Source organism: Macaca nemestrina, chromosome 19 (assembly GCF_043159975.1).
Source record: "Macaca nemestrina isolate mMacNem1 chromosome 19, mMacNem.hap1, whole genome shotgun sequence".
NCBI lineage: Eukaryota > Metazoa > Chordata > Mammalia > Primates > Cercopithecidae > Macaca > Macaca nemestrina.
Window position 1 is genome coordinate 3,900,540 of NC_092143.1, and position 15,606 is coordinate 3,916,145.

The 15,606-nt window shown below is 49.1% G+C and overlaps 1 protein-coding gene across 13 annotated transcripts in view; it reads left to right on the forward strand.

The window, feature by feature from the left end:
• LOC105489305 (zinc finger protein 516) overlaps nucleotides 1-15,606 on the forward strand; it is a 141,195-nt gene that overhangs the window by 27,646 nt on the left and 97,943 nt on the right. For 2 of the 13 annotated variants that reach the window (XM_071085167.1, XM_024795228.2), the window contains exon 2: nucleotides 11,099-11,198. The exons of 9 other annotated variants lie outside the window; for them this stretch is intronic. The gene's annotated coding sequence lies outside the window, so the exon portion shown is untranslated. Of the gene's footprint in view, nucleotides 1-18; nucleotides 11,199-15,606 lie in introns of those variants that run through there. 2 more of the 13 variants (XM_071085166.1, XM_011754041.2) reach the window with 2 other exon arrangements.

Here is a 15,606-nt window from a genome sequence, read left to right on the forward strand (position 1 = left end):
GTGTTTAGCATCTAGTTAGGGCGAGAGAGATCTCAGGGCAGAGCCTTTGCCCAAATCATTTCCTCTCTGGGACGAGAGACATGCAGGACTTCCTGCCAGCCCAGAGGGGCTGTGAGCTGCACGTTCAGCGAGGCCAAGGCTGCCTCTGCCTGATTTTACTCCCAGAGGCCAGCGTCTCCTGGGTTTTCCCTCTCTGGGACCCCCACGCCTCCCGGGGCCTTTTGCCTGAACCTCTGGGTGGTCCCTCCCTGTGAGACTGCAGAACCGGGGTCCTGCCCCAGGGCCTCCCCTTCCCGTGTTTGCTCCCTACGTTCACAAGCCTGTGGCATCGCCGCCATAGACTCCAGGTCCTGGTGATATCCTGGTGAGGGGACTTCTGTGTCATCCTGTCTCCTGTTGTGTCAGCTGTGCGTGTCCCAGCAGGGATGACCCTCGTCCCCGGTGCACATCCAGGGTCCCTTCTCCACTTTTCCAGCCCCTGCTCCAGGCACATGTGCCCACTGGGTGTCTTCCCTCACACCCATCCCAGGCTTGGCTGGCAGGCGCCACTGCGTTGCCCGTGCCACGCTGTCTAGACAGCCCGTCCACAGGGCGCCTTTCTGCTTGACTAGATCTCCTGGAGATGTGTGGCCCCGGCACCTGCAGGGAGCACTTGGGTCCGGCTGTACCAGCCAAGCAGCCTCTTTGGTGTCCCCGCCGTCCCACCTGGCTTGGTCCTTGTGGGCCTCCCAGATGCTGGTAGGCTGGCGAGCATGCAGAGCCTCGGCCTCCGGGCCGGCATCCCGTTCGCGTGGCAGCATGGGTGCGCCATTATGGGAGTGGGGAACTGACAGAGACCTAAATGCTGTTCTCAAGGGGCAGGACATCCTGAGACTCCCAAGGGAATGGAGTCTCTGGTGCAAGGACCCTTCCCTGTGCCTCTGCCTGCGAAGCAGCAGAGAGTGAGGCGGCTGCCTCGGGTGGGATGGAGTCTATCTGTGAGAAGCATCCTAGGAGTAAACCCAGTAATTAGTGTCGTCAATAAAATCTCTCCGAGATCCTGAATTAACATCGCTCCCAAGAGAATGTGATGGTTTCCAGCATGGCTTAGACCGTCACCCAGGGATGTTAGAAGTAGGGGGAAGAAACAGTTGATCGTCAAAAAATGCATCGAGAGGACTGCTTGGGACCTCTTTAAATTTAAAATGGTGTGTCTCTGGCCAGCAGAAGTTTGAACTGGGAAGTGTGTTGAACAGAAGGGTTTGGGCGCAATCTAGGCATTCCTGGGATTTCACCTTTGCTGTCCCAGGAGCTCATTTGGGAGCCTGTGCTGCGCTCGGATCCTTCTTCCAAGTCCCTCCTGGTCCCTGACGGCTCCTTGGTCCATCTCTGTTTCCGTGACCATCACACTTCTGAGGAGGACTGGCCGGGCGTTTTGTGGAACCCATAAGCTCCAGGTCCTGGTGATGTCCTGGTGAGGGGACTTCCGTGTCCTCAGTTTGGGTTCTTGCGTGTTTTCCGATTGGTTAGTCCAGGGTAATCATTCTTGGGAGGAAGACCCGCAGGGGGAGAGGCCCTTCTCATCACAACACATCAGGGGTTGGTCTTTAAACGTTTGTTTGTATTTTTGCCTCTTTCCAGCCCTGCCTTTGTCTGTTACTGGTGAATACATCTGAAAGTAAAGGTGTAAAGTTTCTTCCCTGTCTGTCCGTGGAACCTGTAGCATTTCTCCCATGTGCCGTCCAGGGATGCTGCAGGGTCCGACTTCCTTGGACATCTATTCCCCTTGGCCCAAGGGAAACAGATTTTTAAAAAGGCCTCTTTCTCCTTTGAGTTTCCTTGACTAGAGAATCTCTCCTTTTCTGCTGTCGAAGAGTAAGATCATTTTTGTTTCTTCTGCCCTGTTCCACCTGTAACTGCCAGGTCTGAAGCTGGTGCCCAGGGGCAGGAAAGCATCTCTGCACGCGCATAACCCTGAAACCTTGGTCTCAACCCCTGTGGCCTGTCGAAGAGGGGAAACTAAGCCAGAAAATAGCTTGTGCTTAGTTTAAAAAACTGACACATGTTGAAGACACGGTGTCCAGCAGATAGCGTGGATGACCACACCATTTTGGTGCACGATGCATGCCAGCCTTGAGCTGTGCGGCGAGCCCTGGGCCCTGGCGGCTCCCCTCGAGGTTGCCTGAAGGTGAGGAGGGTGGAGCTGCCCTCATCGGATGCACGGCTGTATCCCTGGGGTCGCATTCCAGTAGTTTCTGTGCATCACTAAAGATACTGGGGCTCTGGCATCCATTCCCACTTGGGCTCCTCCAACTGCATAAGGCTTCCATGATTCATCCCCCACCCTTCAAAAGATGCCTTGACTAAATCATAAAAAAAAGGAGACTTTTTAACTTTTCCGTAAGTGAGATGACAAGGCTGGGGGTGCCAGAGAGGCCTTGCAAGTCCAGGAGGCCACTGTCCCCTTTCACTGTGCATCACCCTGCCTTTCCACATAGGTCTGGGGGTTCTGCACCTCTGTCTCCATGACTCTTGGGATTTCCCAGCGATGCTTCTGAGAAATCTGACTGCCAGCTTGAGACAGCAAAGGTGCCGGTCATGCCATGCCACCTGTGAGTCCCACTTCTTTTTTTTTTTTTGAGACTGAGTCTCACTCTCTCGCCCAGGCTGGAGTGCAGTGGTGTGATCTTGGCTCACTGCAACCTGTGCCTCCTAGGTTCAAGCAATTCTTCTACCTCAGCTTCCCGAGTAACTGGAACTACAGGTACACGCCACCACACCTGGCTAATTTTTTTTGTATTTTTATTACAGACCGGGTTTTACCGTGTTGGCCAGGCTGGTTTTGAACTCCTGACCTCAAGTGATCCACCTGCCTCGGCCTCCCAAAGTGCTGGGATGACAGGTGTGAGCAACCGCGCCCAGCCTTGAGTCCCACTTCTGAGACTCTAGATGGAGAAACGTTGCATGATGCTGTAAAGAACGGGAAGTGATGGGGAGATCTTGTTTCAGTGGATCTTCATCTTTTTTCTTTTTGAAAAAGCGTGTATAATTCAGGACTGAGAACAAGCTTTGAAGTACTGCTTATTGCTCATGCAGTGGAAATGGTTTATTATGAATATTTTGTAAGTGTCCATTTTAAAGCTCGCTGTCAAATCTCTTGGGAATGACTTTCAAGTCTGGTGAGAGCTGTGCCACACCCTGAAACATTTGGGGATTTCGTGGTCCCAGGTTTACGTGGGACACCTATTTCAGTGGGCATGTCTGCATTGTGGTCACAGACTGGTTCCCCAGTCCCCGGTCTGTTTGTAAACTCAGATGCTGCAGGGGAAGGTGGGGAGGTGCTGCCCCACAGACCCATCTCCAGGAAGAGCAAGAGCCACCCAGGGGCCTGGCATTTCTGGCGGTCGGCAGTGTGACGTGCACACCAAGCACAGGCCATGCCAGGAGCTCAGTGCATATGCATAGCAGGTGTTCCCTGGTGACGCTTTAATAGCCTGGATTGACAACCAAATGCAGATTGTTCCGCTGCTACAGTTAGGCGTCCTTCTGGTTACCTCTGCTGCCGAGTTTGTGCTGTGACTGTTGAACGCTTCTCCTGCTCCTGGCTGCCCCTCACAGATGTGGGAAGTCCTATTAGAAACCGCACTCTGTGGGATTTTGCTAGCAGCCCCACTTGGTGTGATTTAATTCATTCTGGAAATAACTACGGTAGCCCCAGAAAGTCCTTGGGCATTGTCTTAATTTTTCTTAAAGAGAAGCAGTGGCAAACGGTTCTTAAAAACACAATTCGATGAATACTAAACTTTTCATCATTTCAGAATCTGAGAGAGGCCGAGTGGAGTTCGGTCCTTCTCTGAACAGTTTTAGCTGAGAGTACCAGCATCCAACTGGGAGCATTGTCTTTGCGTTTCCACATTCCCAGGAAAGCCCAGGTAGGTGCAGTTGGATCACCTTCCTGTCAGTCCGTCCGACTGCTGTTTCACAGACCTGCAGTTTTGATCAAGCTTAAAACAACAGTTTTTACTTTGTGGTGTAGGGTTACTTTTCTTGGCATAGCTAGAAAAATGTAAAATGATGGTAAATAGAATAAAACTAATTAAACCAGAGCACATAACTGTGAAGCTGCCTCTGTGGGCTACTTCGATGAGGACGTAGGGATCACAGTGTGAATGAGGGTTTTCGGCTGAAAAACAGCCAGTGTGAGCTGATCGTAGAACTTGGTGCTCCTGGGGCAGGGGTCCGTTCCTTTTTATGATCCGGAAAAGTATTGCTTGAGGACATTAGCTTGCATATAAGACCCCCTTTCTTTTCTTGCCCAAGTTTGCACAGCTTATTAGAGTTGGGCGATGTTTTTGTGCAGACAGCTCTCTTCCCTTCTGGGAGGTGCCGGAGCAGAGCCGCCTGACGCAGTGATGGAATTGTGTGGTGCAGGCTTCATCTGCGTCCGCAGAGGGACAGGTTTCGGTTGCTACCAGGCAGGTCTTTAATGAGGTGGACCGCTCATCTCGCTGCTGAGACCTGCCCTGATGGCGATGTTCCTAAACTAAAGGGGCATTGGAGGAGTGCCCGTGTTGGACCGTAGGTCCTTTATAGGAACAGGAAGACGTGGTGTGAACTATCTTCTGTTGTTTCTCAGTAATTGATTGGGTCATCATTGGATTAAAGTAGCAAAATGGTTTTGGGTCATCGTTTAATTAGTGAAACGGTTTTCTTGGGATTCGGACAAAGCTGTCTCTGAGTTTTGCAAATCTGGAACTGCCGGTGCAGGTCCTGCCCACTCCCCACCACGATGGGGTGGCCTGTGGTGTGGAAGTGTGTCCTGTGGGCATGGTCACCAGCACTTATCAGCGGAGGCTGGACAAACGCTTCTGTGGCAGAAACACTTTGAAAAAAAGGTAGATGCTGGAAGGAAGATACAAAATGTGATATTAATTTAAAAGGTAATCGGATGTGGGAAGGGTGGGAGCCAGGGCCCGCACGCTTGATCTCCAGGCTTGGGCAAGGTCATCTCCACAGAGTCAGAGGAGGAGGGTGGAGGAGATATCTCCCACACCCCACGCCTGCAGGGCTGGGCGCTGCACCTTTCCTGTCCGGGTGAGGCTGCCCAGGGTTTCTTGCCTGCTAGCTGGTCCGGCCCATGGTGGGCACTCGGGGGACACCTGTTGAGCATCTGATTAGACCTGGGCCCTTTACCTGTTGGCGACGAGCCTCAAGCTGGTTCCCGTGCGATCCCTGCATGTTTTTGGTACTGCTGAACCTCGGATGGACCCGTGCGATCCCTGCATGTTTTTGGTGCTGCTGAACCTCGGATGGACCCGTGCGATCCCTGCATGTTTTTGGTGCTGCTGAACCTCGGATGGAGACCTGAAGAGGAAGGAATCTTGAATTTGCCAAGCGCCTACTGTGTGCCAGGCACTTGTTTAAGCACCTGATGTATGTTTTCTGATTTTACATTTGGGTGGCAAGATTGCAAAACGTTTGTGTCCTACAAATGAATTTCCGACAATCGCAGAAATTATAGGTGACAAATGACTCCCTCCACCCCCAAATTTCCTCTAAGGGCCACATTAAATAGGGTGATTCAGGGCTTCTCAAGTGGTGTAGACCAACAGCTGGGTCCCAGGTGTGTGGAGATGCTGGTTCCCTGGGCCATCGTGGTCGGGGAGGCAGCAGAGAGTGGGAAAAGTGGCGTGTGCTGCAGGGCTCGGAGGAAGCCAGCATGGTTTTCACAGTGACCAGTGTTCTGTTAGAGGCACCGGCCTCACCATTGAATGGTCAGTGTGCGGTGATGAGGGAGCGTCCAGGAGGAGCTTGGCTTAGGCAGATAAGTCAGCCTTGTTCAGTATGTTGTTATTCTCATTTATTTATTTACTTACTTATTGAGACAGAGTCAGGCTCTGTCCCCCGGGTTGGAGTGCAGTGGCACGGTCTTAGCTCACTGTAACCTCCGCCTCCCGGGTTCAAGTGATCGTCCTGCCTCAGCCTCCCAAGTAGCTGGGATTACAGGCATGTACCACTATGCCTGGCTAATTTTCTTTTGTAGTTTTAGTAGAGAGGAGGTTTCACTGTGTTGGCCAGGCTGGTCTCCCTGACCTCAATTGATCCACCTGCCTCGGGTTCCCAAAGTGCTGGGATTACAGGTGTGCGTCACCAAGGCGGGCAGTGTGTTGTTTAAAAAGGCCCTTCAATTACTTCTGGAAAACCAAAGGGGTAAGTAATTACCCGCCATGAACCAATGAGGCGATCATGTGGCGTGGCTTCTCCATTTTGGGAATTTTGAGTCTTATTTTCACTCTAGCTTTTTGCAAGTGGTTTTTGTCTTGGGGTGTGCTCTGGCGTCGCTTACACAATTCCAGAACCCCTCTAGCCCTGAACAGAAGCAGAGTAGAGCTGTCTACTTGTCTTTCATGAGCAACTGGGCTCGTTGAAAAAGGGAGGAAAACAGGATCGATCAGCCTCCCTTCCCCCCAGTTTTTGTTCCTGGTTGGTGGCCGACTTGCCAGCTGCTCAGAATGGTGGCCTCCTGCTTTGTGTTGATTTGGGGTCTTAGAGGGTCATAGGTGATGGCCACTGTGGTCGCTTTTGTAGCCTCTGGCGTTACTTTGTATTTCGATTGTACCCCTTTTATTGGAAGGTCAAGGAATGTTCTGACAACTCCAGAATGCTCATTCCAGGCACCAGAGGGTGGGGGCCTGGAAGGTGGGGATGGGGAGGCAGGGAGATAGGGAATGGGCTCACAGCCTTGGCGAGGGGTGTGGCTCACAGCTTGGACCCTCAGTGTCCTCGTCCATCTCTCGGAGACGGAGGAGGGCCTTGGACGGTGAGTGCAGGCGGAGGACGGTGAGTGCAGGCAGAGGTGCCTCCTGAGCTCTGTGCCAGGATGAGGATTTATGATTGCTCACAGCACCAGGAGTCACAGGAGTTCCGCCTGTTTCAGCCTTCGGATGAGTGTTGCCCCTTGCTGTGTTTGGTGGGCACATTCCGACGAACGAGTCCTGGTCCAGAAATGCAGTGCGGTGTTTTCTGGGCATTCTTCCCATTTGCTAGTGGAAGCATTCCTTGGCGTATGTTGATAGTGGTTAAAAGACGGCATTCTAGCACGGTGGACGTGATTCATTATTTGGGACTGGTGAGACAGACCTGCCCGATGCCAAGGAGGCTGCCTATGTAAAGACCCCACCTGGCGTTTCTTTATCATCAGCATGTTCTTTCTTGTGCCTGCTGGATCGCCCTTTCTTAGCCTGCCTGCCACCGTCTAGCCTCATCTCCGGGGGCCTGCAGTTAGCCCTGAATGTGCCCGTGTTGTGATGGGATACCCACTGCACTCCAGGAGCAGTGCCCGGTGTGGCATGAGGCTTCCCATTCTCCCTCCTGCCCTGCCACTTCCTGAAGCCCCGCGTCAGGTCCGGGGCAGGTTGGGCCACTCTGACTCGGGCTACGGAGCTGCTGGACTTTTTTTTTTTTTTTTTTTTTTTTTTGAGACGGAGTCTCGCTCTGCCGCCCAGGCTGGAGTGCAGTGGCCGGATCTCAGCTCACTGCAAGCTCCGCCTCCCGGGTTCACGCCATTCTCCCGGCTGCTGGACTTTTAAAGGCTTGGTGTTGAGAAGTGTTACTGTTGGCATCATGGCAGACAGTGCTGGAATACCTTCCAAGGGAGGCGACACGGTCCCCGATGGGGTGCACACGGCCGCCGCATCCCGAAGGGCACAAATCCTGGGCCGAGCTCAGGGCCAGCTTGGCATGAGAAGCCTCCTTGGCTGGCAGTGGAGGGCTAGAGTTTTCTCCCACAACGGAGGCTAGGATGGCTGTCCTCAGAGAGCTTGGGTGCCTATGGAAGGGCGCAGTGATGTTGAGTGGATGGTGGCCATAGGTCAGGGCTGTCACTGGCCCAGGATTTCCCAAGCTGGTGCTGGGTCTAGTGTGCCTCCTGCAGTGACCGTGCATGGAAGAGAAGCTGAAGCTCAGGGTAGGGATAGAGCGCCCGACACACGAGAGGGGCGGCAGGTGGGCCCAGCACCCCGTCACTGCTGCAGCGACTGACTCTGTGCAAAGCTGGTAATCCAGGCACATAGGCGCGAGTGTTGCTGGTAGGTTGTTGGAAGTGGACATGCGTGTTTGCCTCCAGGTAGGGTATTTGAATGAGTGCTTTTGTAGGTTAAGAGATCACACACATGTGCTCTCTCTCTCTCAGACACACACACCCTCAGGCGCACTAGCACATGCTCACACATGACACAGTCTCTGTCATGTCTACCCAACTGCTTCCACACTCACCGTTATACACTCTAACCCTTACACGCAGGCATGCACACACATGACAGTGAGGCCTGGCATTGGCCGCAGCGCGTGCCCCCTCCTGTGGGTGCTGAGTGCTACTCCTGTGCCCTTGGTCCTCTCGGGGACGGGATTCCCTTCATACCTCTGTAGAAAATGCCCCCGACACATCTGTGTAGGGAGGGAGAGTGAGCCTCGTGCAGGATGCTTGCTTGGGAGAGAAGCACAAGAGTCTCTGAAAATAGGAACCTTTTAACTCCACCCCACTCGTGTTTTCTTTTTCATAATTTTCCTCGCAAAGCATCTTTTTGTAAGGACTTGGGCCGGTCAGGAATTGGAGCTTCATGCACTGCAGGTCCGCAGTGCTGTCTGTAGGGTTTTGGAAACTGCAACTTTAAGTGAGAAACGATGTAAAATGAAACTCATGTTTCCTTTTCACATCAGCTTTAAAACAAAACGACTTTATCAAGGACTTCTGTTTGTCATTTCGCATCAAGTTGCAGTTTCCAAGAAGCTATAGATGATGTTAACTGGGGACTTACTGTGGCACTTATTAGCTAAGTAAAAGATGGCATTGAAGCGTCAGGAGAAAAATAGCCCTCTGCGTATTTAAAACCGTGGTACGTCTGATGTGCGAGGTAAACGTATCCAGCCGAGGTGGGTATCATTTCACATAAATAGCTGCAAAGTACATTGGGTCTTGAAGGTGAGAAGAAGCTTATCTCTGCAGAAGTAAAACAGTATTTTCCATTTGCGTCCTAGTGAGCTGCCTTTCAGAGTGGCATGGAAAGGAATTTTCCTGCTGGATTCCAAGACTGGATGGACATGTTCTTATAAAGGGAACCTCCTTGGGTTTAAGCAAATGTTGATTATTTCTGGCAGCCTTCTGTTCCTGAGACCGAAGTCAGTGGTGGGAGTTGCCCCCATATCACTCTTTTTTATTTTTATTTTGAGACAGGGTGTCAGTCAGTCACCCAGGATGGAGTGCAGTGGTGTGATCATGGCTCACTGCAGCCTCGACCTCCCCAGCGGCAGAGATCTTCCCGCCTCAGCCTCTTAAGTAGCTGGGACTACAGGCATGCGCCACCACGCTCAGCTAATTTTTATTTTTTAATCTTTATATAGAGATGGGGTCTTGTGTTTTTGCCCAGGCTGGTCTTGAACTCCTGGGCTCGGGTGATCCTTACGCCTCAGCCTCCCAAAGTGCTGGCATTACAGGCCCCGCCCACCTCCCTCTTTAAAGCATGATTTTGCACTTGGTTTTTAGTTTTGGAAGATTTCTTAGCATAGTTTCCCTTAAGGGATTTAAGAACTAGTTTGAGATAACTGCCCTTCTTAAAGAAAACAAATATGGCTCTGCTTATCAGAAGTGGAGATATGTTCAGTTTAAGAAGGAGAGAAAGCTTAACATTGTTTATAAATCTTGAAGCTCCGTGAGAACTTTCCAGAAAGGAATCTTCCATGCAAGGAACATTTGTAGATCTTTTTCTTTGCCACATACGTGTGGTGTAATAAACGTATACTACACATGCTTAAAGGGGAATGTCTTTTTGTTCACTGCGTGCTGTCTTACTGGCAGGCCGCATAACCCTTCTGCGCTGTCAGCTTAATTTAGCCTGATGACAAATCTGAAGCCTGTGGTCTTCCCTTTCTGTGGCTTCCACTGTTGCAGATAAAACAGGTGGTACCTGCGCGTGATGTACCCGGCCTCACAGCACAGTAGAACAGAGGCATATTTAGTGCAGCAGAGGGATTTTGGAAAACAACAAAACTCAGAGTAAATGTAAAACAAGAAATGGAAAGCAGCATTACATGTTTGCATGAATAGCTTGGAAAAAGGATTTTAGGTGTAGAGCTGAGAAAGTATTTGGGTTTAGGATGGAGCCACAGCCCCCCATCCCCGACCCACGCGAATCAGTGAGTTTTGCCTTTTGAGTTACGTTACCTGGATAAAGATGCAGCAGCGGGGGCTCGACCTGCACCTGCATTCTGACCGTCGGGTTTGACTGTGTGGCCCAGTGAGAATGAGCACACACACATTCCCAGGAGGAAGCCTGGGCTGTGGATGGCAGGCTAAAGTTACGAAGCACGTTGAGGGCATCCTGATGCTCTGGACTTGGGTGGATTCCTCCTTAGCTTGAAGCTGTGGGTCCCAGAAGGCTGGCCGGGATAGGCTAATCCCTGAGCCGACTTTAACACACTGGTTTATGTGACTTAACACCAGCTAAGTGGATGACAGTCTCCTTCGTAGTTATTGATGGATAAATGGAAGCAAGAGTTTGGGGCCTTTATTTGAGCAAGGTCTCCAGCGTGCTTACCTCTTTGCCTCCAATTCTTAGTCATCCAGATTTTGTTTTGCAGCAAGGTCCCTGAATAGGCACCACCGCTCATCACCCCAGGGTCAGCCAGGCAGAAAAAGGTTCTGCTTGAGCAGTTTAAGCTGCCAAAGAAATCAGGCCAGGAGCGTGAGCTAAAGTGAGCATCTATTGTTTCACGTTCGCCGGGGCTCCTGAGAAGAGGGCGAGCAGCGATGCTGTCTTTATCTGGAGTGACAAAGGAGTGAGTGAGTTTGGTGGCATCTCATTATTGATGGGACCTGCCATCCTCCTTGAGTTACAGACGACACCTGACTGTATGAGGACGCCGAGCTCAGTCTCGGGGAGGGGAACAGGGAGGTAACAATGGTCTCTCTGGTTGTCAGTTGTGTTTATTGAAGAATCATGGAATAGCAGCTCACGTAGATAATCGAGGTGGAAGCACGCTTTGGAGTCATTTTATTTGTCGGTACCTTGTTGGTTCAGTGGGCAAGCCACACACCCGCACTCATTTTCTTTCTCTCCCACAGAGGCTCGTGCATGGAGAGCTCCGTGTAGCACGTCACGTGTGTAAGTGCAGAGTCTTTGTGAGACAGACTTGCATTGGCGCATCTCACGTGCCTGTTGAGAGTAAGTTTATAAGTAGCCTCCTCTTTCACCTAGGTACTTGTTTCTGTGGTTTGTTTTCATAAAGGCGAATGTAGTTTTCTTGAACCAGACGTGATAGTATCTGGAAACACAAGCATGGGCTGCCAGGGGCTTCTCCTAGCTCTCCTGTCTGCCCTTGGCTGTGCTTCCACCCTGCTGAATGGGAGCAGAGAGGCCTGGGTGGGCCTGAGTCCTTGAAGTCCCCCACCTGTGCCGGCAGTGATGCTTTCCAGTCTCCATCTGTCCCCGAGCAATGCCTTGCACATCTGTTCACAACATTTGCATTGGACAAATCAGAGAAAAGGAGTGGAGGGTTGTGTGTGTTGCTGTGTGCCTCCAGGTTGGGGTGGGAGGAAAAGAGAGAGAGGAAAATGACCGTGGTCGTGGAGTGAAAGCTTTATTCCACTGCATAGACCCATGACTGTTCTGACCTTAATTTCAAAGATGGACCTTCTCTGACCAAACGGACCATCCAGCTGTAGTCACTGAATTAGTGCCACGGTCTTCGAGTTCTTGGAAAATGTTTGCAAAGCAACCGTGTGACTGCTATTTGTCTTTCTGTTTGACTTAGGACCGCTTTCCCCCATTAACATGTAACACTTTATTCCCATATAACCCGGGCTGGGATAAAGAATAGATAGCTCTCCTGTTTGGGGACCAAGGGGATGGGGGCGGGGGTTGGCAATTTTGAAGGTAAACATTATGCCTTGTTACATTTTATATTTATTTTTACCAGAAGCTGTTGCTGGGCAAGATGTTTTGGCTTAGAAAAAGGCGCCCACCCTCATTTCTGCAAGGTTGTTTATGATCACTTCAGGTGTAAAGTTTGCTTAACTTTTGTAGCTGAATAATGTAACAACATTGTTACAGGGAGTTGCAGTGGAATTTTGCTTGTTTATCCTTTTTTGTTCCCTGCAAGGAAAGAATAGATCTTCTTTTATCTTCAAAACCTGGAACTTGCAGCAATGTGTCATTAAGTGTGTTTGAAAAAATATTTTTAGACAGGCAGTGCAGGGTAGATCCTATGGAGATGTGACTTCATGTTTTTGTCAGGAATTGCTCTTTGTAAACATTCTCTGATAGATCACTCTCCTTAAGCGGCTGAAATAGCCGACTGCTTTCAGAGGTGCTGTGTATGTTAGTGATAAACTAGGTCATGTTACAGTCATTATTGGCAGTAATGGAGCTGGAAAATTTAAACTGGTTACAGTACATGTGCTATATAAAGTAAAGCATTTGGGGAAGATTTGTCCTTTAGTAATTTTGATTGTCTTATAGTATTGATTGGTGTTTGTACAGTGATAAACAAAATCTTAAGTAATGCCTTGTACGATATGCCTTTCAGTTATCCTATCAAAATCTTTTCAGTTTCAGGGTATCTGTTTTTTTCTTTTAACACAAAATGTGTAAGCAATTGCTTAGAATTCAGTAAAATTGATTATTGATGTGTTATTTTTTCTCTATGAGCTCTTAATGAAGGGATTTTTTTGGGCGCTGACTTCTGTGCTAAACAGCACTACCTCGGAAGGTAATGTTTAACAGAATGCTTTATGGCTTACTGCATATAATTATCTCTCTTTGTATTCTTGGGCACAGTTCTTTCTTTCATTTGATGGTGGGGACTTCTAGGGTCTTTCACAAAAAGCACAGAGGGATGAGAAAATGTCAGATAGGCATTAATTGCAATCTGTATTCTTATACTGGGAGAGAAATGTTGGTTTTAATCAAGTGGTTGGAAAATAGGACTGTGTGTTTGGGAGGCAAACGTTGTTCTTTGCTACTGGTTTACATGGCACAGTATATATACAGCTTATTCGTAGAAACAAATTTCAGATAAAATATATTTTATGGTAACTAATGGAAATTTCAAAAAAGCGTGTTGAGTAACGATAGGAAGTGTCACCCAGTAAAAAACTACAAGTTTCTGCACGATTGTTTTGTTTTCACTGCTGATCATTTCTAAGAAAAATTTTAAGAGATTTTATATTAAGACACACTGAATTAGTTAACAGTTTCCACAGTTTTGAGTTTAGGCTCCGTAAAATCTTTAAGCCACTTTTAAATTGGAATCTCGCTGCAGTTCATCGAAGGCCTTCTGATTTTCCATATTTGTTTTAAAAATAGAAATTGATGAGTTTTCGTTTTCTCTGGTGTCCCCCAGGTTTTCAGTGTCCCTGAGTTACGCGCAACTTCAGCTTTAACTGTCGTGGTGTAGGATGTAGACAGAGTCAAAGTGAAAATCCGGTGCTTCCACGGCTCTTGTAATGAGGAGCGAGTGATTTGTTCTGTTTTTGTGGGAAGCAGAGCGGCCCCTCAGTGACCACAGGACTTCATCTGAGCCGTGGGTTTGGGGGAGACGCAATTCTGAGCTTCTGGAAATGGGGCTCTTAATGGAAATGTTGACAAGATCATTAACTATACTAGCAACGCCGGCTGCTCCAGAAGCCTGGATTTACCTCCAAAGCCCTAACGCCAGCTCTTTGTGGCAGACGAGGGGGCTCTAAACAGCACATTTATATGCAGAAAATTATGGGGCAGGCTCTGGATCCTGTTAATTTTTAGTTTTGTGAAGTTTACTGTTTTAGTGATTGGCAAAGCAACTACTTAATATTAAGAATTGGGAAATAGTAAATAGTAAATGACAGTAAAAATAATGCATTAATTTTGGAGGCTGCTTCTCTTCTGATATAAAAATAGCCACCCCCTTTTCTTCATTTTCACACGGACACTTCTTTATTAACGTCTCTAGAACTACTTTGAATTTCCCAGGACATGCTAATGACTGTGGAAAGAAAATTTCCATATCCTTCCTCATTTTTTCTTGGACTTTTCTGAATGTAATCCATAATTACACTGTGTATTCAGCTGCCCTCCTCCCCCAGGTCATATTTCAGTAAAAGGACACACGGGCAGCTTCATACTAGTGATGTTCAAGGGACTTCGAGAATATATTGTGATACTGTCTTTATTCTTAGCAAATGTTCTTGTATTTGAACTTATGTGGAAGATGGAGTTCTCTCTTTTCTCTTGGACCAGGAATTAATTTGTTTTTTTTGACAGTTTGTGGTAAACAACTTCATAAAAGGTAACCTACTTGCGGAAGAATAACATTTAGGTCATATATGCATTTTGGCTATAAATAGCGTGATGACTCCAGCCCGTGGTCTGAGGTGCAGAGCCGGAGCAGGCTGTGCTTAAAGGATCAGAGTTCGCATACTAAAGCCTTATTACAGACAGTTCCTTACATTGGGGGACTAGCATGTTGGCACTTGCTTTGATTTATTTGGGGGGTGCTAAATAATTTAAAGACAACCTTTGTTTTAGAAAATGGAGTTTTTCAGTCTCCTTCACTCTACCTTGTTTTCTGAACAAAGCCAGCTGGAGACTTACCTCTAAAATGAATGTTTTGAGCAGAAAGACCTAAGCACATTGTTCTCTGGCTGCCCCCACATCAGGTCTGTTGTGGTCAGGGGGCCGCGTTTCTGCTCGCGGCTGCTGCCTGGGATAGTGGTGTTTTGTGTCCTCTTTCCCCTCGTGGGGGAGGTGGGTGGAGTTTCTTGTGAATGCTGCCGATTCTGGTCGCCTTTTATTCATTTCTTCTTCTTAGAGTGGAAATGTAGCTGGTTCATAATGGATTATTGATTGGTCTGAGAACAGCAGCCGCCTCCAGGCCTGTCATCGGCCGTACTTACTCTCCCAATAGTGAATGCATCACTTCATGGGGCTCTTCGGGACCCCAGTCTGGGGACTATAAGCCTGTAATTGTTACTGGTGTACAGAATGGTTTGTAGGGAGAGGAACTCTTCATTGTTGTGATGGAATTTTCCCCCATTTGTTGAGAGAATAGGCTTTTTGTCTCAGTAGTAAGATAAGCTTGTCCAGGATGTTAATGATGTATTTTAATTCATGGTTCATAATACTACAGTGTAACTAGTGAAGCCCGTCTCATTGTTTCCCAGAGAACAAACACACACAGTATACTCAGACACCAACTGGGCCTTGCACCCACTCAGCACACGCACAGGCTTCTGCGCAGACCCCGTGGTAGCTGTGGCCGGGACAAACCGCGTCTGAGAATCGCCCTTCAGAAACGCACCAGCGGTGGTTGCTCTTTTAGATTTGATGGTTTGCCTTTTGGAGCCATGATATGCCTTTGCAGACAGCCCTGTGAATATCTGAAGCATTCTGTCTGCTTTGAGCTTTTTGGCGTTTTCCCCTCCCTCCCCGATTCCTCCCGATCACTCCAACCCCTCCTGAGGAATGCCTTGTCAGCAGAGGTGTGCGCAGGACGGGGCCGTCGCCCCCCTGCACCCGCGGACATCCATCCCGGGCTGACATCGATGCCCCCCCGGAAGGTGGTCAGAGAGGACGCAGACGGGGATAAGTAAAG